At 41.9% G+C, this 26,393-nt stretch overlaps 2 long non-coding RNA genes across 4 annotated transcripts in view; one reads left to right on the top strand and one right to left on the bottom strand.

The window, feature by feature from the left end:
• Positions 1-724, top strand: part of LOC126994659 (uncharacterized) — a 47,771-nt gene extending 47,047 nt beyond the window's left edge. For all 3 annotated transcript variants that reach the window (XR_007749388.1, XR_007749389.1, XR_007749390.1), the window contains one exon: positions 536-724. This is a non-coding gene — a long non-coding RNA (uncharacterized LOC126994659). The remainder of the gene's footprint in view (positions 1-535) is intronic.
• On the bottom strand, positions 439-22,497 carry LOC126994660 (uncharacterized). The gene is made up of 6 exons (XR_007749391.1): positions 22,371-22,497; positions 21,560-21,641; positions 18,865-19,006; positions 16,482-16,588; positions 13,963-14,052; positions 439-585 (listed from the first exon to the last, which is right to left on the bottom strand). It is a non-coding gene; the product is annotated as an uncharacterized LOC126994660 (long non-coding RNA).
• Positions 22,498-26,393: the final 3,896 nt, after the last annotated feature.

Genomic DNA, 26,393 nt, shown 5'->3' with positions numbered 1-26,393 from the left:
ATATATATATATATATATATATATATATATATATATATATATATATATATATTTATTGCTAACTTATTGCATGATATACTTATTGCATAGTATATATATATATATATATATATATATATATATATATATATATATATACTTATTGCATATATATATATATATATATATATATATATATATATATATATATATATATATATATATATATACTTATTGCATAGTATTGCAATATATATATATATATATATATATATATATATATATATATATATATATATATATATATATATATATATATATATATATATATATATATATATATATATATATATATATATATATATATATATATATATATATATATATATATATATATATATATATACAACATATGCAAAAGTGAGCCATATATATTTTCTAAAATAAATACAAAATTATTTTTTTGTCAATCATTTATTAAATAAATAGAGCACATTTCCTTCACTGAGGCTGATTATGCAGGAACTTGACATCTTGGTGTTCTTTCTTCTTCCAGAGTGTGTGGTGTCCCGCAGGCAGGCAGACCGAGACGCCAGCCATTCAATTCTGCCGAGGGAAGGAAGTCGTGTTAGTCAACTCTGATGACTTGTACTTTTCTCTGCAAGGGACTGTTCTGTAAGCCAGTCACAGAAGATGTGAACTGTATCTGTACTATGAAGTCTTATAAATAAAGTTAAAGGCTACACCTATGACTTTATCTTGCCCCAAACCCATTTAGCTAATCCCCGGACACTTTTTTAGGTATAATTGACTTAGGTACATTTTTCAGGCTACTTTTCAAGATGTTTTTGAGCTGTAAGCTGATATATCTAATTGCTTTGATCTTTTTTTAAAAACTTATAATATAAAAAGAATTATATATGAATTGGAAACAAGATATAAGAGAAGACAACGAAGGGAACTAACAAGAGGAGAGATTGTATACATAAAGAGCTCAAAAGTCATTGAAAAAGCAATGGAAATTAAGAGACAATAATAACATATGAAATAAAAGACGTGGAAACAAGTACTCTAAAAGATGAGAACTCAAAGACAGTAATAAGAGACATTAGATATACAACCAAGAAGAAAATCAGACAGACATGAGATTATTACTATGACATAATACCTTAGACAAAGAGAAAGCAGATAACATATCACAGACTAAAATATTTGAGGCGTACGGTAGAGAAGTGAGGTGACATTAGGAATGGCGACCCTTGTGTAAATTGTACGCAATTAGTATCATAACATAGCAATTTAACTCTAATTTGCACTGGGAAAGACAGACTACCCCTCCAAGGATGAACGAGGGACGAATCAAAATGGAAGCTCAACTTTTATGGGGCAGACGGAGGGTCACTTTCCATGTGAACGTACATCAGGACGAGCAATAACAATAATTATGTTCTAGTTAGCAAGGGGGAAAAGGAAGAACAAGATATAGTTACTTGCAAGGAAAATAAACCTTGCATAGGATGAGCGGAGGCTGGAAGTCTCGTAATCTGTTCTCAGTGTGAACGTACTCTAGTATACGTAAGAATAGGTCATCGTGCCTTAGGATTTCTCTGCCGTAAGCCTCGTTTATACGTTAAGAGATGAGGAGGAAGGAAACAAGCAAATAATGGAACTCTATATATACGATACAGTGAAAAGGATTTACCGAGAAGGATGTACGTATGAGAGGAGGAATGATTAGAACTGAGAGAAAGGTACATCACAGAGGAGGAAAGTCTGGAATTTGAGGAAGACAAGGAGGAAGGAACGCCAGCCATGGAGTCTACTGTCGTCAAGGAGCTGATTCAAGGTACGTCTCAAACTTTACTTCCTAAGATATATGAAGCAGACCCTTCCGCCCCTCATGTCAGCTACTTGCAAAGGTCAATAAGGAGATCAATCAAGTTCTCACGAGTCTTGTTTTAAGATTCACGGTAAGGAGAAAGTTAAAACTACCACCTGGGTCATCAAACTGCCCCTGGAAATTCTCACAACTCCTACAAAAGCCTGTCAAATGTGTGCGCTTGGAACGATATTTTTTAAGAATGTGACTGTCAGATGCCAAAAAGGAGATCAATCGGGTTCTAATTGAGTAGTTTTGAAGGTTCATGGTACATAGGACGGGTTAATCTATCACCAGGGTCATAAAACTACCCCTGGAAATGCCCAAAACTCCTACGGAAGCCTTAAATACAAGTCTCTCGGGATGGCTTTTTCAAGAATGTGAGCCTCGGACATTTCCGCTCCTCACATCAGCTACTTCCAAAGGCCGTAAAGGAGATTAATTGGGTTCTTTTGACTTGTTTTATAGGTTCATGGTAAAGAGGAAAGGTCTTGCTACAACCAGGGTCATAAAACTACTACCCCTGGAAATGCCCGCAACTCCTATGAAAGCCATGTCAGTTGACCTCACTCAGGGGACAAAATGTTTTTGAATACGACACTAATACAACCAATACAACGTTTGAGGTTCTTGGTACAGTAGAAGGGTTAAACAACCAACACCAGGGTCATCAAACTACTACTACCCCTGGAAATGCCCACAACTCCTATGATGAAGGCCCTGTAAAAGGTGTGCGCTTGGGCAGGTGACATTATTTTTCAGTCCTCGCGGTTTCTGACGTAATATTGTAGTTTGCAAAAAATGATCAGATTTGACAAAAAATTACCAAATTGAGTGGATGGAGAGGGAGGAGACATTAGCCACACCAAGCTAAGCACAACCTATGCAGCACTCAGAACGAAGAAGGCCTACCACACACACACACCACGTGACGTAGAGAGATCGAGTTTGCGGCAGATTGAAGAAGAAGGATGGATAAACAAATGCTGGTATATTCAAAGCTGCCGGGTCAGGGAGAGCCGTGATACTGATAATAATGTTAAGTGAGCAATTTTCAGGAAGACGTCACATTACCGTACAGGGACAACCGATTGCATGGTACGTTCCTGCCTTTTAGGGATTAAGCTGGTAGTATTTTTAAACATAACCGCCTCAGTCCACCGCCTTGAAAATTCTCTCATGGTAGGAGTTACAGGGCTTTCAATGGACTGTTTTGTGACCGTGGTGATAGTTTAACATGGTCTAATCGCATCTTCAACTGGCTGAAAATTACCCATGAAAACCTGGTTCATCTTCTCTACGGCCCTACAAAAGTCATAATAAGAGCTGGGAAGCCTCTCGTCATAGATCCTACAGTGGTTTCAGGGACTGGTTTGTGACCCTGGTGATAGTTTTACACTCCCTCTGCACCATGAATGGTTAAACCACCCATGAAAACCCAGTTAGCCTTCTCTGTGGCTTTGGGAAACAGTCGTAACAGCTTTTCAAACAAGCAAACTGCGGTGTCATGAAGTTCAAGAATACAGGCTTTATTCAGAAGGTCATTCCTGGTACAGTAAGCAGTATAATCTGACTTACAGTGGACTACACAGACTCTGGAGATAGAGAGTAAAGATCAGCACTCGTAGCTCACCCAAACAGGTCCCAATGTTAGGTACCACATACCTGTAACCGCATATACGTAACAGCACACTTCCCTTCAGTACCAGGAGGCTGGGTCCCCACACGGTACAATAATATCATGTTTAAGGAGAATGAAAGATGCTTGGCGTGAGAACAGGCTAACTTTTGATAAGAACTATAAAGTGCTGAACATTACTTTGGACTCATGAAAGTACCCTCTAGGTGAGTGAATGGAGTGGCGAGTGTTTGTAGGGTATGTCCAGGGGTAGTTAAGACACTGGTGGTAGTTTGACCCTTCCTCTGTACCATGAACATAAAGACACACACATTTGGCAAAGCTTTCGTAAGAGTTTTGGTCATCTCCAGGGGTAGTTTTATGGCCCTGGTGGTAGTGTGACCATTCTTCTGTACCGTGAACCTAGAGAAACATTTGACAAGGCTTTCAAGGGAGTTTAGGGCATTTCCAGGGGGTAGTTTTATGACCCTGGTGGTAGTGTGACCCTTCCTCTGTACCATGAACCTAAAGAAACATATTTGGCAAGGCTTTCCTAGGAGTTTGGGTATTTCCAGGGGTAGTTTTATGACCTTGGTGGTAGTTTGACCCTTCCTCTGTACCCTGAACCTAAAGAAACACATATTTGGCAAGGCTTTCCAAGGAGTCTTTGACATTTCCAGGAGTATAGTTTTATGACCTGGTGGTAGTGTGACCCTTCCTCTGTACCCTGAACCTAAAAAAACATATTTGGCAAGGCTTTCGTAGGAGTTTGGGTATTTCCAGGGGTAGTTTTATGACCCTGGTGGTAGTTTGACCCTTCCTCTGTACCCTGAACCTAAAGAAACACATATTTGGCAAGGCTTTCCTAGGAGTCTTTGACATTTCCAGGGGTAGTTTTATGACCTGGTGGTAGTGTGACCCTTCTTCTGTACCCTGAACCTAAAGAAACATATTTGGCAAGGCTTTCGTAGGAGTTTGGGTATTTCCAGGGGTAGTTTTATGACCCTGGTGGTAGTTTGACCCTTCCTCTGTACCCTGAACCTAAAGAAACACATATTTGGCAAGGCTTTCCTAGGAGTCTTTGACATTTCCAGGAGTATAGTTTTATGACCTGGTGGTAGTGTGACCCTTCTTCTGTACCCTGAACCTAAAGAAACATATTTGGCAAGGCTTTCGTAGGAGTTTGGGTATTTCCAGGGGTAGTTTTATGACCTGGTGGTAGTTTGACCTTCCTCTGTACCATGAACCTAAATAAACACATATTTGGCAAGGCTTTCCTAGGAGTCTTTGACATTTCCAGGAGTATAGTTTTATGACCTGGTGGTAGTGTGACCCTTCTTCTGTACCCTGAACCTAAAGAAACATATTTGGCAAGGCTTTCGTAGGAGTTTGGGTATTTCCAGGGGTAGTTTTATGACCCTGGTGGTAGTTTGACCCTTCCTCTGTACCCTGAACCTAAAGAAACACATATTTGGCAAGGCTTTCCTAGGAGTCTTTGACATTTCCAGGAGTATAGTTTTATGACCAGGTGGTAGGTTGACCCTTCCTCTGTACCCTGAACCTAAAGAAACACATATTTGGCAAGGCTTTCCTAGGAGTCTTTGACATTTCCAGGAGTATAGTTTTATGACCTGGTGGTAGTGTGACCCTTCCTCTGTACCCTGAACATGAAGAAACACTCATTAGTACCCGATTGCCCCCTCTTTGACCTTCAGAAATATGGTACATAGTTGACGTGAGAAGCAAAAGTGTCTTAAAATACCAATCCCAGGATATAGTTAATATTGTGTCATCAAAACCCAGATTAAATTCAAACCTCTCCTGCGTCCATCCCACTCTGATTGGGCTCATGTTAACGCCGCCCTGCACTGTGACGCCTTGTTTAAGAGGCAAGAAGGATGGAACGGAGAGGGAGAAAGCTGTTGCCGAGAGGGAGAAAATGTAAGAGGGATTTTAGTGGAAGGGAAGAAGGGGAGAGAGATTTAAGCAGGGGAGAGAAGGGGGGAAGAGGTGTCAGCAAGGAGGGAGGGAGGGAGGGAGGGGAGAACAGTATGGAGAGAAATATCAGCAGGGAGGAAAGGGGAGGGGAAAACAGAACAGTCTGGAGAGAGAGATTCCAGCAGGCGAGGAAGGGGGGAGAGATGTTTCAGCAGGGAGGGAGGGAGGGAGGATTGGGGAGAGAGATTTAAGCAGGGGAGGAGAGAGAAGAAAACTTGAGGGTAGGGTAGGGAAGGGAGGAGGGGGGAGGCATTCCTGCGTCAACTGGTGGAATGTTTAAGGTTATTATATTGATGCACACACTTAACATCAGCCCACCAGAGGGATTCAAACTTGCTGAGGGACTGTTCTAATGTCTCAAGCCAGGGGAGTGGGATTAAACAGCAGCCCAGTGTGAGGTTTTTGTTCATATATGACCCAGGAAACATTCAACAGTCACATCAAAGTACTGTATTTTAGCGACTTTTAACCCTGTAGCAGCGAGGATCACGATTCTTAACCCGTACAGTGTTTACTACATGCATATACGTACCTCTTAGGACAGTGTTTAGTACGTATATATACGCAAGCTCTTTTGAGGGCTTATGCGCCATTTATTTTTGTTTGTGTATGTAACATTGTTCATTGACAGTGAAGAGCAATAATTTGACAAGTCTTGGTAGTTTTAAATGGATGTTAAAGGGCCTTTCTGTAAATTTGTCTGCATTCCAACAAAAATCATTATACAAGAAGGTAAGTTACTTTCTTCTAGGTAATTACTCCTCGATTCTATAATCAGTAAGGCATAAGGAATTGTAAATTACGCTTCAGAGTAATTGGAAATGAAAACTGATAGTCGGAAGCATCACAGTACTATGTTGAAGTTGGAAAGTTTGGTTTAGTGGGCAGCGCAAAATTTGTGGTCATATGCCGGAGAGAGACAGAAGGGGAAGGAATTATAGGAGAAGGGAACAGTTGGAAAGTTTGGTTTAGGTGGCACATCTGTGGTCATATGCTGGAGAGAGACAGAAGGGGAAGGAATTATAGGAGAAGGGAACGGTTGGAAAGTTTGGTTTAGTCGGCGCAACATCTGTGGTCATATGCCGGAGAGAGACAGAAGGGGAAGGAATTATAGGAGAAGGGAACAGTTGGAAAGTTTGGTTTAGTCGGCGCAACATCTGTGGTCATATGCCGGAGAGAGACAGAAGGGGAAGGAATTATAGGAGAAGGGAACAGTTGGAAAGTTTGGTTTAGTGGGCGCAACATCTGTGGTCATATGCCGGAGAGAGACAGAAGGGGAAGGAATTATAGGAGAAGGGAACAGTTGGAAAGTTTGGTTTAGTGGGCGCAACATCTGTGGTCATATGCCGGAGAGAGACAGAAGGGGAAGGAATTATAGAAGGGTACAGAGAAAGTTTTTATTAGTGGGCGCAACATCTGTGGTCATATGCCGGAGAGAGACAGAAGGGGAAAGAATTACAGAAGGGAACAGGGAAAGTTTCTTTTAGTGGGTGCAACATCTGTGGTCATATGCCGGAGAGAGACAGAAGGGGAAGGAATTATAGAAGGCAACAGACCCCAGGAGACGGGACACAACCCCCGATTAATAACTGGTACACTGCTGGGTGGACAGGGGTGTAGGGTATCGGAAAAGCCGCCCAAATTTTTCCACTCCGCCCGGGAATCGAACCCGGGCTCTCTCAGTTGAGCCGAGTGTGCTAACCACTGCACCACGAAGCCCTCGGTATTATGTTGAGCTTTGAGAACTACAGTTGTAGTACAGACGGCCTTGAAGCGAGCAGTGCTGCCTGATCCAACCATTTTCTTGTATTTAAAATTACTGTTTATTTTTTAGTTTTTCTTGTGATGTAAAGAAGTACTTATACACATTACTCAAGCTATAGGGCAGTGAGAAGTGTTTATAATGGAAAAAACATAGGCTCTAAAAAATTAAAATAAATTTCCCTTTCCTGGTATGACATGGTTAGCTTTGAGATGCAGAAAACTCTATCTATGACAAAAGACCACACTGTATGGGTTAATGGTCCCTCTAAGTGAGAAAAATGAGAAAAAATCACCCCTCACACAAACCATTTCATAATATATATCAAAGCATTTGTGATTAGATTATGTTTTATTTATTTTGGGGGGTTTATATCATGGCACAAATTTGGCCCGTTGCTGCTACACGGTGAAGCCACAAATTTGGCCAGTCACTGCTACTGGGTTAACATCAGCCCACCAGAGGGATTCAAACTTGCTGAGGGACTGTTCTAATGTCTCAAGCCAGGGGAGTGGGATTAAACAGTAGCCTAGTGTGAGGTTTTTGTTCATATACGACCCAGGAAACATTCTACAGTTACATCAAAGTACACCACATGGTATTCGTTATGTGCGAGGGTTATGTTCTGCAAAAAGCTTGTATAATGTGAATTCGCATATGTCGAACCTATGATCCCATTAATTATAGGGGGTTATGTTCCACGACCCGTTTTAGAACCCTCTAACTATTTATTTCGGCACCGTTTCAGAATAATAAAGCACTAAAGCAACAATAAAGCACATTGATTGCTTCCGGGGAGACACACCCAAAGTCTACGATACATGCTGATAATTAGGTACCAGGGGTGGGTTTCATCAAAGTTCCCAAGTCCTTGGAAGTGTGCTCAAGGAGTCCCAAGCGTGCGAGAAACCTTGGGCATGTTTCACGAAAGCTCCCAAGCCTTGGAACTCTGCCTATCTCGCTCGCCGCCTTGGGAGGCCGTGCGGGGTCTCCCAAGCGCTCCCAAGGAAGGTTCCAAGCGTCAGACTGTAAACATGGCAGCCCGTGAACAACCCCGCCAGCACCGACCAAGGAATTTTCGCCCGAGAAGGGACATCTTTAACCCTCTCGCGCACAGTAAGATACTAGAACATGCGCAAATAAAAATAGAGGAAAAATATATATAAACAATAGACACTCGTTTCAAGTCTCCGTATAGAGTATTGTAGACAATAAATCCTAAGTACCAACTCTTCCCCATTTGCTATCTCGAAATTTTGTGGGCCAACTTTTTTAGCCGAATATATGTTTCGAAGCGGAATTTAGTGAGGATTCTTATGGTATCCTCAAAATCTTCGTACGCCTATTAGTTCCTGAGTTACACCAAGAAAACTGTATTTTTTCCTCTCCCGTCAGAGTAGGCTAACAACTAAAAATCGCTCCACGTTCCTCATTTACGTTCCTTAGAAAGGTTGCCATATGTTACCTCTAAGAAACTTATCCCAACAAATGACACTCCAAATTTTACGCACTTTCACCGAAAATTTTATTTTTAATAATTTTTTTTACTTTTATGACGCGTTTCGCGTCATCGTGCGCCAGGACCTTTTACTTTGATGACGCAAAACGCGTCATCGTGCGCGAGAGGGTTAACGAGTACGATGACACCGAGTTCAAGAAGAGGTACAGGGTGGATCGTGCTGGCCTGTTGTTCGTCACTGACTTGGTGCGACACGTGATTGGCAACAGGACTGAGAGGAGCCGTGCGGTCACAGCGGAGCTGAAAGTGGCGTTGACTCTGCGATACCTCGCCACCGAGAAAATGCAGCAGTGCAGCGCAGATGACTTTGGAGTTTCCCGGGCCACAGTCAGCAGAATCATCACCCAGACCGTGGATGCTCTCGTGACACAAGAGAATATGAGGCGGTTCATGGGGTTCCTTTTAAACCAGGGGGAGCAGCAGAGAATGAAGGCGGAGTTTGCCAAAATTGCTGGTTTTCCCGGTGTGGTGGGTGCTGTTGATGGCACCCACGTAAGAATAGTGGCCCCACATGAGCACGAAGAAGTGTACGTCAACCGCAAGAACTACCACAGCATCAATGTGCAAGTGTTATTTGATGCACAGTACAAGCTGCAGGCCATGGTGGCGAGGTGGCCAGGGTCTACTCACGACTCACTAAATGTTTGTTTACACCGTGGTGCCGTTGAAGATGCAGACGGAAAAAAATACGTGCACATATTCCTTACAATGAAGATACTATCGCTGTATTTCAACTAAATATCAATTGTTTATATTTATAATTCCATAATTATATATAAGAAGTGTAATTTAGGTTAATTGAAGACATATTAGACGTCAAAGCGACGCGGAAGATTGGCAACGCTGGTTACTCCCAAGACCGCCCCCACCCCTACTTGGAAGTGCTTGTGGCGCGGTGATGAAACACGCCCAAGAAATTCTCCCAACTGTGCGTGACGTCACCACGCTTGGGAGAGCACTATGATGAAACCCACCCCTGAGGATTAACTTTAGGATCAGAGAGAGGAAAAGGTTAATTATAGGCGAGGAAAATGCAGGAAAGCATTATCTGCACCCTCTAGTGTGTCACCATACCTCACCAGCACCAGCGCCGATATTCGCATATGAGCGAATTTTTCTCGCATAAAATGAATACAGGTAACTCTCGATTGACGCAAATTTTGTTTATGAGTTTTTGAAATAACGCTGGGTCCAAAATCCAAATAAATGTTTAATTTACACATTTTTTTCACTTATACGTGATATTTTCTGGAGTGTCCACCAGATGTCTCACGCACAGTACTCACACGGCCACACAGCTGAGCTCAGTTCTTCCCGCGCGCCACTTGAACAACAATGCTGTACCCACGCTGCCACGCTACTCAACAATAGGGGTGGGCAGGTACCAGCACCAGTACCGGTACCAGACTGCTTGGTACTGGTACCAATACTAGCCAGTCGCTCATGATGTCCCTTATTTCTTCCTCACACGAGTGAGGCTGAGACTGAGTGCCTGAGTGGATATCTCGGTGATATGGATTTTCTCTCTCTCTCTCTCTCTCTCTCTCTCTCTCTCCACTGAATGAAGTGAATATTTATTTTTCGATAAAAACCTACCTCTTGTTTGATTTACATTGTTTTTGATTTACACGACCTCTTCAAGGACACAATACTCGTGTAAATCGTGTTACCTGTACTTGGCTCATTAAGGTTAGTCGAATATAACTGAACTCACATATATTGAATACCCAGTGTACTGTACTTTAACGACTTTTAAGACGCACTTTTCCCCCATAAAAAATGCCCTATCCATGTGTCCTCCAGGGTGAATGTTGTAGGAGGTGGCCTTACACAGCTTTTCAATTCAGCCTCTTGTATGATATAACCTCTATGCTCACGTCTTACAGGTACAGCTAAAAACACGATTGACGCGAGTATTGTGTCCTTGAAGAGGTCATTGCGTAAATCAAAAACAATGTAAATCAAACAAGAGGTAGTTTTTTTATCGAAAAATAAATATTCACTTCCTTCAGTGGGGAGAGAGAGAGAGAGAGAGAGAGAGAGAGAGAGAGAGAGAGAGAGAGAGAGAGAGAGAGAGAGAATTACATAGAATTACATTATTACTTACATTAATTACATAGAATTGCCTTATTTTGATGTTTTTATCCACCTGCAAGAGAGAGAGAGAGAGAGAGAGAGAGAGAGAGAGAATATCCATATCACCAAGATATCCACTCAGGCACTCAGTCTCAGCCTCACTCGAGTGAGGAAGAAATGAGGGACACCATGAGCGACTGGCTAGTATTGGTACCGGTACTGAGCAGTCTGGTACTGGTACCGTACCATATAGCTGGTACCGTTAGTACCGATACCTGCCCACCCCTATTGTTGAGTAGCGTGGCAGCGTGGGTACTGTATTGTTGTTCAAGAGGCGCACGGGAAGAACTGAGCTCAGCTGTGTGGCCGTGTGAGTCCAGTTGCGTGAGACATCTGGTGGACACTCCATAAAATATCACGTATAAGTGATAAAAATGTGCAAATTAAACACTTATTTGTATTTTGGATATAAAGGACACACATCGAGAAAGTTGGAAAGTTTTGTTTAGTGGGCAGCACAACATCTGTGGTCATATGCCGGAGAGAGACAGAAGGGGAAGGAATTATAGGAGAAGGGAACAGACCCCAGGAGACGGGACACAACCCCCCCCGATTAATACCTGGTAACCACTCACTGCTGGGTGAACAGGGGCGTAGGGTATCAGAAAAGCCGCTCAAATTTTTCCACTCCACCCAGGACTCGAACCCGGGCTCTCTCAGTTGCAAGCTGAGTGTGCTAACCACTGCACCACGAAGCCCACCCTTTATATCGAGAAATCCAGTAAGTACAATAGCGTCTGCCAGCCACCTCGCCCTCGTCCCTTTATCCCATCCTTGGGGTACTGTAGTCTGCCTCAGCCCACTGTTCAGCCTCGGCAGATTGGTGCCAACAGTCTGCTGGTGTTAACCCAGTAGCAGCGGGAATCATGTTTCTTAATGGTCCCTCTAAGCGAGAAAAATGAGAAAAAATCACCCTTCACACAAACCATTTCATAATATATATCAAAGCATTTGTGATCAGTTTATGTATCATCTATTTTGGGGGGTTTATATCATGGTACAAATTTGGCCCGTCGCTGCTACACGGTAAAGCAACAAATTTGGCCCATCACTGCTACACGGTAAAGCCACAAATTTGGCCCATCACTGCTACACGGTAAAGCCACAAATTTGGCCCATCACTGCTACACGGTAAAGCAACAAATTTGGCCCATCACTGCTACACGGTAAAGCCACAAATTTGGCCCATCACTGCTACACGGTAAAGCCACAAATTTGGCCCGTCGCTGCTACACGGTAAAGCCACAAATTTGGCCCGTCGCTGCTACACGGTAAAGCCACAAATTTGGCCCGTCGCTGCTACCGGGTTAATGTCTCGTCTGCTACGTCCAAGCCTACAAGGTTTGCTCACACTCTTACACCGTGAAAAATATCATTCCATAATCAGGGTGTCTTCCAAGAGGCAGCGTCTTACGGGCCGAACGATACGTCACGTGCGTGTTTACCTTTGAATTCACTCTGCTAACATTTCTGTGGCTTCTGACTCACATAATTAAGTGAAATTCTGGAGTAATAAGCTCTCACAAAATCTCTGTCACTAGTAAAATTGAATGCAATAATTAAACCGTGTAGCAGCGATGGGCCAAATTTGTGGCTTACCGTGTAGCAGTGACCGGCCAAATTTGTGCCATGATATGAACCCCTCAAAATAGATGATACATAATCTGATCACAAATGCTTTGATGTATTATGAAATGGTTTGTGTGAGGGGTGATTTTTCCTCATCTTTCTCGCTTGGAGGGACCATTAACCCTTTCATTGCTAAGCGCTTGCAGCAGGCGTTAGGCATATTTGCTGGTGGCGCTAAACGCTCGCTGCCAGCTCCAGCCGCACTCAAATCTCCCATGTATGAGTGTTCCAACACTAATTCTCACAACACAGAATTGCCAATTGAGTGTGTTCTTCACTAAATTTGGTGGAAAATCATGTCAGCCCAGCGCGGCAAATCTACAGACGAGTAACTGGTGGATGTTCTTGCCCAATATAGCGGGATTTTTGCAAAGCTTCACCTGACTGATTCTTTGACCAAATAGTTGTAAATATTGCAGTTGGCAATACTCCCTTGCCAGAGTCTGAAGGAAAGATATCCGCAGTTCCCTCAATATGGCTGATCATCCCGCACACACCGATGTAAGTGTTAACATTCAACACTCCCTGAACGTGCAAGTACGTTCGCAAGAGTGGCACACATAACTGACTCCTATAGATCTGGACCTCCTCTTTCCAATGGTGTTTTTGGTTTTTAGCTGTGATGAATAGTTTTTGAGATACAGAGGTTAAAAGGGACCCCCCACTGGCCTGCTAAATCAAAGAAGGAAAGTCCATTTTGGGTGGAAAACTGCATATAAAAATGTGCTCCCAGTGATCTTACTTCAATGTTCTGTACTCGTTCTGCCAATGGTCATACAGTCTTCAACTTAACGTCAAAGGACAGTTAACTAACCCCTTCAACACCAGTATACTGCATCCTTGCGTGCCTCATACCATATCCGAGGACGCGCATACTGGCTTGCTTAAGCCAATACACAAGTTATTCTATTTCTATATTTATGCTTACATCTCAAAACTATCAATCAAATTATGTTTCTTTATGTGCACCATTTAATTCTGCATGTTTTCATTTATAATACATGATGATTGTGTTGAGTTTATGGCTGAAAACTTGTTATATTCAATAGCAACATTTCAAATTTGGTGCGCGTGGCGATCTCGGATACGGTGCGGGGCTCCGTTTTAGCCCGGCCGTAGTGAAGGGGTTAAGGGTATGTACTTTATAAGGATACTTCATTCAGTTAGGTAAGCTAAGTAGGAGTGAAGGTATGGAAGGCTGAAGTGAGGTATGTTTTCCCTGAGCTCTACGGGTTAAGGTTCACGGTACAGAGGAAGGGTCACTCTACCAAAAGGCTCATAAAACTAGCCCTGGAAATAACTCCCAAAACTCCTAAGAAACCCTCAAATATGTGAACTTGAGAGAGGAGGTTCAATAATCTGGCCTTTTATCCTAACCTATCCAAGAGACAAGAAGGAAGGAAGGAGAGAGAGTATTATGGAAAGAATGATTCAACACTCACCAATGTCTTTCTGTCTGTCTGCTGGTCTTCAAAGTCATCCTCCTCTTCCTCTTCTTCTTCTTCTTCCTCTTCCTCTTCCTCCTCTTGTCTCTAGGAGTAAAGTAAGGAGATTAATAAAGTTGATAATTGATTTTTTGTGGTAAATTCTTTTCATGGTAAAAATATATAAATAGACAGATATTAGAGAGAGAGAGAGAGAGAGAGAGAGAGAGAGAGAGAGAGAGAGAGAGAGAGAGAGAGAGAGAGAGAGAGAGAGACAGAGAGAGAGAGAGACAGAGAGAGAGACAGAGAGAGAGAGAGACAGAGAGACAGAGAGAGAGAGAGACAGAGACAGAGAGAGAGAGAGACAGAGAGAGACAGAGAGAGACAGAGAGAGAGAGAGAGAGAGAGAGAGAGAGAGAGAGAGAGAGAGAGAGAGAGAGAGAGACAGAGAGAGACAGACAGAGACAGACAGAGACAGAGAGAGACAGACAGAGACAGAGACAGAGAGAGACAGAGAGACAGAGAGAGGGGGAGGACACCTTCCTGTTTTTTTTAAACGATTTATCTGCTATTTAGTGAAGCGGCAAATATATATATATATATATATATATATATATATATATATATATATATATATATATATATATATATATATATATATATATATATACACAGTAAAACCCTGATTATCCGAAAGCGGATTATCCGAAAAACCGGATTATCCGAAATTGATCTGGATAATGCAATTAAAAAAAAAAAAATTCTATACTAAAACGTTATAAAACATCAAAAATAAATAAAAGTAACCACATATGTACTATATTAACACATTTAAAATTGATAAGAACAGTTAAAATGAATATGCTTTCTAATACGTATTGCCGAAATAGCTTGTAACGAATAGATCAATGTATTAGACAAAAAACATTAAACAAACTCTCAACAACACCACGTCCGCACCTTCGCCCCAGCAAGGACGTAGGTGCGGCGAATGAACAAACTACTGCACGACTACTCTCACACCGTACTCTCAAGACAACGACACAAACACGACTCCCCTCTCCACTCCATGCCACATTCCCCTTCCAACATACGAGTTGCGCGATAATATGAGTCATCATATTATGATGGATGAGGATGCAGCAGCGACAGCATCCTCATCCATCCTGGCTAATGGTCCGTCCATACTAGCTACATGTGTTCTAATGAGAAAATAAGAACCAAGGTGCAAGATCAAAGTGATATTCATCCAAACGAGAAAGCAAGACACAATGCCGACGATCAAACTGGCGGCGATCAAAATGGCGGCCATAAATCCGGATTATCCGAAAAATCGGCTTATCCGAAAGAGGCTTCCCCCCTTCCATTTCGGATAATCTGTAAGGTTATATATATATATATAGATATATATAGATATAGATAGAGATATATAGATATATATAGATATATATAGATATATATATATATAGATATATATATATAGATATATATATATATATATATATATATATATATATATATATATATATATATATATATATATATATATGTTTGCCACTTCACTAAACAGCAGATGAATTGTTTGAAAAAATCCTTTCCAACAATGCATACAGAAAAATACTGGTAGCTAAATTATGTGTAAATTCAAATGTAGTACAATACTTATTCAAACTTATTGTTTTCTGAAACTTACTGAGCAAATGCATATAACATACTGTACTGCACTAAGCCACAAATGGTTTAAACCAATAAAAAAAACTGGTTTAAACCAACTAATAAAACCATTTTTTTCTTCTTTTCTGTGTATCTTTGTTAGTTTCATCAGTATTGTGGTTTTAACTATATGTAAGATTTTAATTATTTACAGCAGGGTTGGTGGTTTAAACCAGGGGTGTCAAACTCAAAACCCTTGGAGGGCCAATTCATACTCTGAAGTGCCGTCATGGGGGTCAACAAGGGTAGAAAATACATTGACAAGATTGAAGCACCGTGATACCGCGGGCCATTTATGACTATCCCGCAGGCCATGAGTTTGACACCCCTGGTTTAAACCAAAAAAACATCAATAAAACCAGTGTTTTTTGTGAATCTTTTTTAGTTTCATCAGGTATTGTGGTTTTAATTATATGTGGTTTTATTATTTTTATTATGCAGTCATTTTACTAACACCAGGATGAAAACGTCAGTTGGTAAACTCAAATCTCTCAGGAAATTGAAAATATAATTTTAGAATATTATATATATATATATATATATATATATATTATATATATATATATATATATATATATATATATATATATATATATATATATATATATATATATTATATGAAATTGGTGTGTGGGGGAGGGGTGTCTTTCTCCTCAGTCTGAAGCTAGCCGCATTGCTTGTTTTTCATAGAGGTAGTGAACATTTTACAACACATTTGGTTACTAAGTGAGCTGCTGAACATTTTACAGCTCAATATAACGGGTTCACCCTTTGGGGTCTTCTGGTAACCCACCAATGAAGGGAAGTGAGTAGAGAAAGCTTACCTATTTCTCCAAGCTGCTGAAAAGCTTGTTGGTGAAGAATTACTTGTCGGTGAAGAGACTGTTGTTGAGGGGAGTGTTATGTCACCTCCCGGCACTGCTACACCAACCTGCAAATATGTGTCCACTGTCAAAGTCTTGTACCGGGAAAGATGGCATGGGATAAAATATAAAATCTCTCTCTCTATCAAGCGCTGTATAATAAAAGATAATTAACCTCTTCAGTACCATGACGCAGTATATGAGTCATTTCATCTCTCGAACCATATCCTAGAGACGCTGTATGTGCGTCATGGTCATTGGGCTATTCTACGTAGTCTGTAAAACCAGGATATGGCATGGAGGTTATGTTTTGTCTGCTTGTATTGAAGGGGTTAATAGATAATCTCTCTCTCATATTTGTTATTTTACATATTTTTCTTCCTCCATTTCTTCCTCTCCCCTCCCTCTCTCTCTCCCCCCTCATAACTCTATACATACAGCCAGGCCTATACTTTGAGGCAGTGCCAACGTTGCCAGACTGTTGTACTCAGCCTCTTATATTTACTGACTTCCAACACAAAATCTGTCTTCTGGTCCCCAATAACGAGATTCATTTATATTTATCATTAACTCGGTGGTGGTGGTAGGGATCATGTTTCTTAATGGTCCCTCCAAGCGAGAAAAATGAGAAAAAATCACCCCTCGCACAAATCATTTCATAATATATATCAAAGCATTTGTGATCAGATTATGTATCATCTATTTTGGGGGGTTTATATCATGGCACAAATTTGGCCCGTCGCTGCTACACGATAAAGACACAAATTTGGCCTGTCGCTTTTGCCTCATGAAGACAGGCTGAAGCAGTTAAATGTACACTCGCTAGAAATGCGAAGGTTGCGAGGAGACTTGATCGAAGTCTATAAATGGATGAAGGGCTTCTATAAAGGGGATGTCAATAAGATTTTGATAGTAAAAGAGCCGGGTAGGATGCGTAGCAATGGTTTTAAGTTGGACAAATCCAGATTTAACAAAGACATAGGCAAGAATTGGTTCACCAATAGAGTGGTGGACGAATGGAACAGGCTTGGGGGCCATGATGTGGGTGCCAATACCGTAGATACATTCAAGAAGAGGTTAGATAAAGCCATGGATGGTGAGGTAAGGTGGAGTGGAGTGTACAGGAGCTGCCTTGTGTAGCCCAACCGGTCTCTTGCAGTCTCCTTACGTTCTTATGTTCTTATAAAGTCACTATAGTACATGGACTCTAACTTGAGCCCTGTGGTTTGGGCCGGGGAAGCCTCCATTCTTTACAGATCTAGCCATGACCTGCGATCTGTCTCACTGTTAGTCTGTACGTTATCTATTTGTGGAGTATACACATACTCATAATACGACTGCATGGTGTTATGAATGGCTTGGGATTACAGGGAAAGACAACGACTGAGTCACGCCCAAGGGCTCAAGTTAAAATCGATAGACTATAGTGAAGAAACTTGAAATAAATTTTTTGGACATTAACCCGGTAGCAGCGACGGGCCAAATTTGTGCCATGATATAAACCCCCAAAAATAGACGATGCATAAACTGATCACAAATGCTTTGATATATATAATTAAGTGCTTTGTGTGAGGGGTGATTTTTTCTCATTTTTCTCGCTTAGAGGGGCCATTAACCCTTTCATTGCTAAACGCTCGCTGCGACCTCCACCCACACTCACATCTCGTGCGTATGAGAGTGTTCCAACATTAATTCTCACAACATAGGATTGACAATTGAGTGGATTCTTCACTAAATTTGGTGGAAAATCATATCAGCCCAGCGTGGCAAATCTACGGATGAGTAACTGGTGGATGTTCTTGCCCAATATAGCGGCATTTTTGCATAGCTTCACCTGACTGATTCTTTGACCATATAGTTGTAAATATTGCAGTTGGCAATGCTCCCTTGCCAGAGTCTGAAGGAAAAAATGTCCACAGTTCCCTCAATATGGCTGATCATCCCGCACGCACCGATGTAAGTGTTAACATTCAACACTCCCTGAACGTCCGCAAGAGAGGCATACATAACTGACTCCTATAGATCTGGACCTCCTCTTTCCAATGGTGTTTTTAGTTTTCAGCTGTGATGAATAGTTTTTGAGATACAGAGGCTAAAAGAGACCCCCAATTGGGCTGCCCAACTGCGCCTGAGGGGATAGTCGCGTCCACACTGCGCGCAATGAAAGGGTTAAGAAACATGACCCCCACAGCTACTGGGTTAATATTTGTCAGGCCAGCGAGTCCTAACCCACAGAACATTTGTCACACAGTTTTTCCCGCACACCACTTACAGGAGAAATAAGAGAATGTGAGAAACAGAAGACAGTCGTAAGAGACAATTATAGCAGAAATAACACTTTTACCAATGCAAACCACTGCTCTAGAGTCCGGGTTGCTGGCCGGTCTTCAGGACAGCATGCTGTGGCCTCTCAGCTGGTAGTAGCCAAACCACATCATCATCATAGCGGCCAACAAGGAGCGTCACACTCAGCCTCCAGTGTTCCGCTGAAGAATATTCAAAATATAAAAATACATTACTCACTGTGTCACCCTAAACTATCTTATAAAAGACAATCTCAGCCATCCTAACCTGACCAAACTTTAATGAACCTAAGCTAGCCTTAGGCCACACAGGGAGCAAGAACGTTAATACATTATGAGCAATGCCACACTGGCAGCGAGCTGCTTGGCGAGAAAGCGAGAAGAGTTGACAAATGAGTTTTTTTGCGCGAGATCGCTCGGTCAGGAGTGACATCACAGACATGTATTATTTGCCGTATCTCAGCCATACATTAGATAGGCCATTTTGGTTGACACCGTTAAATGCAGCAGTGATTGCAGAACTTGAATATGTTTGTGAAAACTCAATAAAACAAAAACTAACTGACGAGTTGAAGTTAAAGAATCACACTCCGTAATAACACATTCTACATGTAACTTGCAGCAGCACCAGCTATGAAATGCTATAAACAATTCCATCTTCTAGAGAAAAGCCTCCTGTATACAGAGTTTTTTTAAGGGGCTCTCACACATTCCCGGCCTCGGTCCCGATAGTCCTCGATAACTCCCGATAAGTCAATCAGGGCCTGACCGCCGACAAAATAGGCAATAATCCCGGGACCGGCAGCTTACCGCCGGTCTGCCTGCGGTAGACCGGCGGTAGACTGGCGACCATATACGATTTTCGATTTCTCCAACCGGCAACTGCAGCAGGTCAGTCAACGGTAGACTGCCAGCCTACCGGTGGCAGACCGCTGGTCTACCAGTGACAGACCTGCGGCACATCGACGACCAAACACTATCTTTGCATTTTTATATTTTAAAATTACCTCATAAACTGCTTCAAACCTAAATTCATTTGTGTGCATAAAACTCTCTCTCTCTCTCTCTCTCTCTCTCTCTTCTTCCTCCTTTCTTTCATCTCTTTCCATCCTCTCTCCCTTACTTCCTCACTCCCTCTTTCTTCCTCACTCACTCCCACCTGTTCCTCCTTCCATTCCTTTCCCTCTCTCTCTCTCTCTCTCTCTCTCTCTCTCTCTCTCTCTCTCTCTTTTCTCTCTTTCACCCACTCCTCTTCCTCCTTTATCTCATCTCCCTCTCTCTCTTCATTCCCTCGCTCCTACCTGTTCCTCCTCGTTTTCCTCCTTCCTCCCTTGCTAATCCCCAGATCATAAACAGGTGTTCACTCATGGCCTACCGCCAGTCTACCGCCGGTCTGCCGCGGGTGTCGGCGGTTGACCGCCGGTCGACTAGGACATTTTCAACACCGCCGGTCAACCGGGCACATCGCCGATATCTTTGAAAATTTTAAAGTTGACCGGCGGTGGTCAGCTGAGTCTACGGTCCTCAGGGTCGACCGGCGGTCTGCCGCCGACAATCCCCAATCTTACAGCCGGTCAACCGGCGACCGGCTTATCGGGAGTCATCGGGGATTATAGGAGAAGGGAACAAGACACAACCCCCGATTAATACCTGGTAGTACCCATTCACTGCTGGGTGGACAGGGGCGTAGGGTATCGGAAAAGCCACCCAAATTTTTCCACTCCGCCCGGGAATCGAACCCGGGCTCTTTCGGTTGTGAGCCGAGTGTGCTAACCACTGCACCATGAAGCCCCCCAGGATGAATAGGGTGGATACTCCACACTTATAAATAAAGGGTTAATACTTCCCCCTTATCCTGACCTGGAAACAATGAAATCTAGCCTAACTTAATTCTAACCTAATCTGACAGGTGGTGAATCGCTGCTAGCAATTTTTTAAAAGCTAATGAGTTTTTTGCAGCCACCTCAGAGCATCACGGGGGGACTGGAATACTCTGTTCCCCGTCTCTTCTTACACTCACTTCTCACACTTCTCATGGGTTAGATCTCATTATTATTCTATGCATTTTGAACCCCATTTATGTTCGCCGCAAACTGTTAGAAACGCCGCCACCGATTTTTGAAAAGTTAGTGAGTTTTTGGCGGCCGGCTCGGGGCGTCTGTGCCACTATTACTTACTTTATGAAACATCACTAGGTCTTCATATATCTTTTCTACAAACGCTTGGTTAGCGACGGTACGCTAGGTTAGCGATTAGCCCACTCGTGTGAGACCAGGTCTACCGCGTGGTTATTTTTTATTTTTTTAGAACATGCAGACCCACGAGCTATTTTGTGGTGGCACCAACGCAACGGTTTATGGTGGGGGAACATATTTAAACCAACCCACGCCTAACAGCTTACGGGGGGGCTTTGACCCCTTCGCCCCCCCACACGTATGTGCAACTTAGCTCTGCGGAGGTGTTTCTCGCTTCCACGCCCGGGGCCCACAACATCACGGCCCGCAAAAAAAACACCAACCTTTCATAAATCACCAGCAGCGATTCTATCAATTTGTGAGGCATATATATGGGATTCAAAATGCATAGAATTATGAGATCTAACGCATGATTGGGGTGAGAAGTACCACAGTGAGATGGGCAACTCTGTGGACATTTACCATCTGACAAACATACAATTTTTTTTACTATTCAGCTTAATGTTCACTGAGGAAATGGAGCCCAGAAAAGTTTACTCACCACCACGGCTCCTGCCAAGCAAATCACAACTTGGCCCCCGAAGGAGAGATAGCTAGGGTCCGGCCGGCCATCGGGTGTACTTCTGGAATAGCAATAAAAAAGGTTACGTGTTGGAAATTTCCGTATAAAATGACCTCCCGTTGTCTTTTTTTTTTTTTTAACCCGAGGGGCCAGATTTGTGGCTCTACCGTGTAGCAGCGACGGGCCATTTCTGACCTGCTGGACCTGGCCGCTAAATGCCCATTATTACGTACTTAAGCCAGCCACGCCCCATTTGACCTCATGCAAGAGCTCAATGCATCTTATTCTCCATATCATAGGTCGTAAGTGTCGGTAATAAGGTCAGGAATAAGGTCACACGGTCGCCTTTGTGAGCTCACCCCTAAACCTAATTCATTGTTTACGACATTCACGCCTCATCTGACCTCATATATCAGGTCAATCCCCCTTAATTCTTCACTCTGTAGAGGTCAAAGGGCTTACTGGGTATCGATGATAAAAGTTCACACGTTAAGCTGATGGCCGCCTCTTATCTTGCATATATCACACATTTCCCGCCTTTTCCCCACATCACCGCTTGACCTCAAGAAGTATAGTGACCTTATATGTCATGACCTCAAGCCCCGTCTCGGTATACCCAGTAGTTTACGAGAAAAAAATATATATATACAAATATTTCCCTCACCAACCCGCGCCGCCATCTTAACCCGAGGCCCCGCGGTCAGCCCACATTTAAATCCCCTTTTGATCACGTTCATCACACTTCTCGCCGTTATCACCCATATCAGAACAAGCACAAGGCATTCCTCACCTCTTTGATCTCCATGGCGTGTCTTTACAGCAGCGGTTAAATCCCACGGAATCACATAAAACAGACATGACTCGTAATGGCGTCTAAACGGAGCAAATCCACAGGGAGGATGGCCAGTCACGTGATCATAAGGGAATAACTTCGCCGCCAACTTCCACGAAATAGCTCTCACATGTTTACCTTCCCATTTTTTCCATATTTCAGTGTCATTTCTATCGTTCTGTGACCCTATTTCGTCTCCAATACACGGCACAAACATCAGAGGAACATTATTAATCACTGGAAGGCTAAATAACAAAGGAATAGGGTTGATTATTGACAGAATTATAGCAGGCGTTATTTTCCCTCATTTCTTGCATCTATGGTCCGTGTGTCTGGTGTATTATTACCTTACAGGCAATATTAACCCTTATAAAGATCACGGGTGGACAAATAACATCAAAATAAGGCAAATCAATAAGTCTTTCTGGTGTGTGATGAGGTATCTTTCAACGAGTTATTTCGCACGGAAAAACGACACCACTGCTGCTCTTGCTCTTGCTGTATTTTAGGTCTAAGTCTTGACACTTTGCGAACGAAACTGCAGAAAGTGTAAAATTCTATCACCCTTCAGGACGGGCTTACAATAGGATATAATGAGCTTATATGTGGGAATAATGGCTTCAGGGAGTTCTTAATACACTTAGTCTCCCTTAAGTGAAGCATGGAGAGAGGGAGAGAGAGATAAAGGGAGGAAGGGGAATGAATCACGTATTAATTAGATCTTATAGGTTACAACGTTTCTTCCTGTATAAACGGGTCATTATATCGCTTTTTCTCTTTTATTAAACCTAAAACCGTGTAAATAATGGCTTTGAAATGTTTAATAAGGGAAGGTGGACGTTGGAACAGGAAAACTCATTGTTGTACCTCAAAACTATTTGTTCCAACCTTTACATAGATTTACATAGAAAATCAGACCACACAGACCCCATGGTCCAGACTTGGTGGTCTGTCCTTAAACCTAAGTGATTTTACATTAATCAGAAGACTCCAAAACGTTGCATTTCTACTCTAGTTGATATTAAGTTGAAGGATATATGCTGAAATGCTATATCTTATGCTATCAAGCTGACTTAAACTTACGGTCACATGCTGACTTCATGATGAATGCTGACTTGAAATAAAGGTCACAATATATGCAGTAAGTTGAGTTCAATGACGGCATTGTTCACTTGTATATCTCCTATGCTGAGCCTATAAAAAGTCAGCATTGAAAGAGATAGCCATGCTGACTCGATCTTATGCAAGCTGATTTAAACTTATGGCCATGCTGACTCATATGCTAATCTTAACTTAAATCCATGTTGAACTCCGAACTCAGCATATCAAGAAAACGATCATGCTGTCATATATAGACCACCATGCTGAGCTCAGAGTGGCTATACAGACTGAAATCAGTAACTCTTTAATGCATGCTGAGTTCAAAATAGCATCAGCATTGAGAAACAGCTAGGCGCTATCCTGAGTGAGCATTGCTGACTTGTTCATAATTAAACCCCTAGTAATAGTAGTAGTAGTAGTAGTAGTAGTAGTAGTAGTAGTAGTAGTAGTAGTAGTAGTAGTAGTAGTAGTAGTAGTAGTAGTAGTAGTAGTAGTAGTAGTAGTAGTAGTAGTAGTAGTAGTAGTAGTAGTAGTAGTAGTAGTAGTAGTAGTAGTAGTAGTAGTAGTAGTAGTAGTAGTAGAATTAAGCATATCGCTACAAAAAAGCTTCCTGTACCGACATGCTGAGTTGAGGGATCGAGCCAGCTAGGCCATGCTGACTTCAGACCATGCCGACTTAAAGAAATTCTGGGCCATGCTGAATTTGCTGAGCTTGGCTCCATATGTTTCACGAATGTAGACAGATCAATATTGTTTATGATCGATGACACTTTGCGTACGAGGAACAAATTATAAGGCGTAAAACTCAAATGTAGACAAGTAAATTCAGACTGAACCAAATTTTTCTCCACCAATTAACGTTGTAGTGCGAGAATGGAATAAGCTCCCTGCCTTCCTTCAGTGGTCCAGTGTAACACGATTGATCTCCTTTAAAAACAAGCTCGGCCGTCACTTCCTTCAACTCAATATATTAACTAGAGTTGAAATGCAACGTTTTGGAGCCATCGGATTAATGTAGAATCACTTAGTTTAAGGACAGGCCACTTAGTCTGGACCCTGGGGTCTGATTTTCTGTGTAAATCTGTAAATTAAAACCTATCCGAAAGCTATGACGTAATGTTTAAACCTCCGCGTACCCAATCAGCTGTTTTAATCAGCTGATCGGTCACCTCAGCACACTACTGATATATCGTTTCCGGAGTCATCACACTCGTACGGAACATGTCTATTGCATGACTTGACCTGACCTAGCATACCGAGACACGGGGATGGATGAGATTCTCTAATATATAGACTTACGAGAAAATAACAAGTTTTTTTTATCTCAGAATGGCAACACCCCCGCCAATGAACTCGATCGCTCGCCATATATAATTCTTCCACCTTGTCATATCTAACTCTTTTTCCACCTTTCTCGCCCCCTGCACGCACAATAGTTAATGGTATACTTAACGGTAACACCAATTAAGGGCTGATATCGAATTAAGCCGTGATGGGAAGATCGTTCGTAAGATTTACCCCCTAAATACGGGAAGAGAGAGAGAGAGAGAGAGAGAGAGAGATGCTGACTTTAAATGCTGACTTCATATATCACTTTTCTTCATCGAGTCTAGCTGAGCCATGCTGAATGCTGAGAGCCACAAGACATGTATAACAATCAAGCCTAGGCTGAGCTCTGAAAATAGAGGCCATACATATGCTGATCGAGCTGAAGCATATCGCTACAAAAATCTTCCTATTTAACAACATATGCTGAGTTGGACGAGGCCATGGATACTGGCTTCAGACAATTAATGCATGCTGACTTAAAGGAAGGTCACGTACAGCACTCAAAAACGTTTATGCTGAGCTGATATAAATTGAGCATAAAAAATGGCCATGCTGTAACTTGTATGTTAATTAAGCCATGCTGATCAAATCCTTACTAAACTCAGATTAACAAAGTCAGCATATTATATTTATAGCATAGAATTGGTATGAAAAAATCGGTCATGCTGAGTACAGCCTGACATCATTGAATCTTTAATGCTGTCATGCTGATATCTTGACCATCCTGAGTTCAAAATAGTCAGCATTGATACACAGGCTATGCTGAGTGAGAATTAACATTACTGACTTAATAAACCCCCATATGCTGAGCTCAGATGGGAAACTAACACATGCTGACTGATTCTGGGCCATGAGGTTGTTGACCAATCCTTCCCCACTTATAAATTACTTGCAATACTTATAGGCTACTTTTGTGACTCTGTGTAGGCCTACAGTCCATGATACTCAACCTAACCTCAATCCTCTCTCTCTCTATACCAACTGGATTTAGACATTAAAATTCTTCCTTATGAACTGTTCTTATAAATTACTTGCAATACTTATAGGCTACTTTTGTGATTCTGTGTAGGCCTATATAGTCATTCCATATTCAACCTAACCTCGATCCTCTTTCTCTCTATACCAACTGGATTTAGACATTAAAATTCTTCCTTATGAACTGTTCTTATAAATTACTTGCAATACTTATAGGCTACTTTTGTGATTCTGTGTAGGCCTATATAGTCATTCCATATTCAACCTAACCTCGATCCTCTCTCTTTCTATACCAACTGGATTTAGCAATTAAAATTCTTCCTTTGGGGGTGTAATTAATTTCTGTAGGCCTATCCTCACTCAATCTGATGCCTTGGAACTTGGATACATAGCCAGTATTAATATATCTGAGTGCTGTGTTGGGTAATTAATCACTTACTTGATCCTGATAAATACTGTTTGGGGACATCATTAATTCTTCTCGGTCAATCCTTGTTCATTGATATGCTCAGGAACTTGGATTATAAACAAGTCTGAACTTTCAACAGTAAATACATAGTAAATTCTGACAGCACG

This window comes from Eriocheir sinensis, unplaced genomic scaffold, assembly GCF_024679095.1.
Source record: "Eriocheir sinensis breed Jianghai 21 unplaced genomic scaffold, ASM2467909v1 Scaffold844, whole genome shotgun sequence".
NCBI lineage: Eukaryota > Metazoa > Arthropoda > Malacostraca > Decapoda > Varunidae > Eriocheir > Eriocheir sinensis.
The sequence above is the reverse complement of the archived record's forward strand: the minus strand, read 5'-3'. Positions and strand labels throughout refer to the sequence as shown.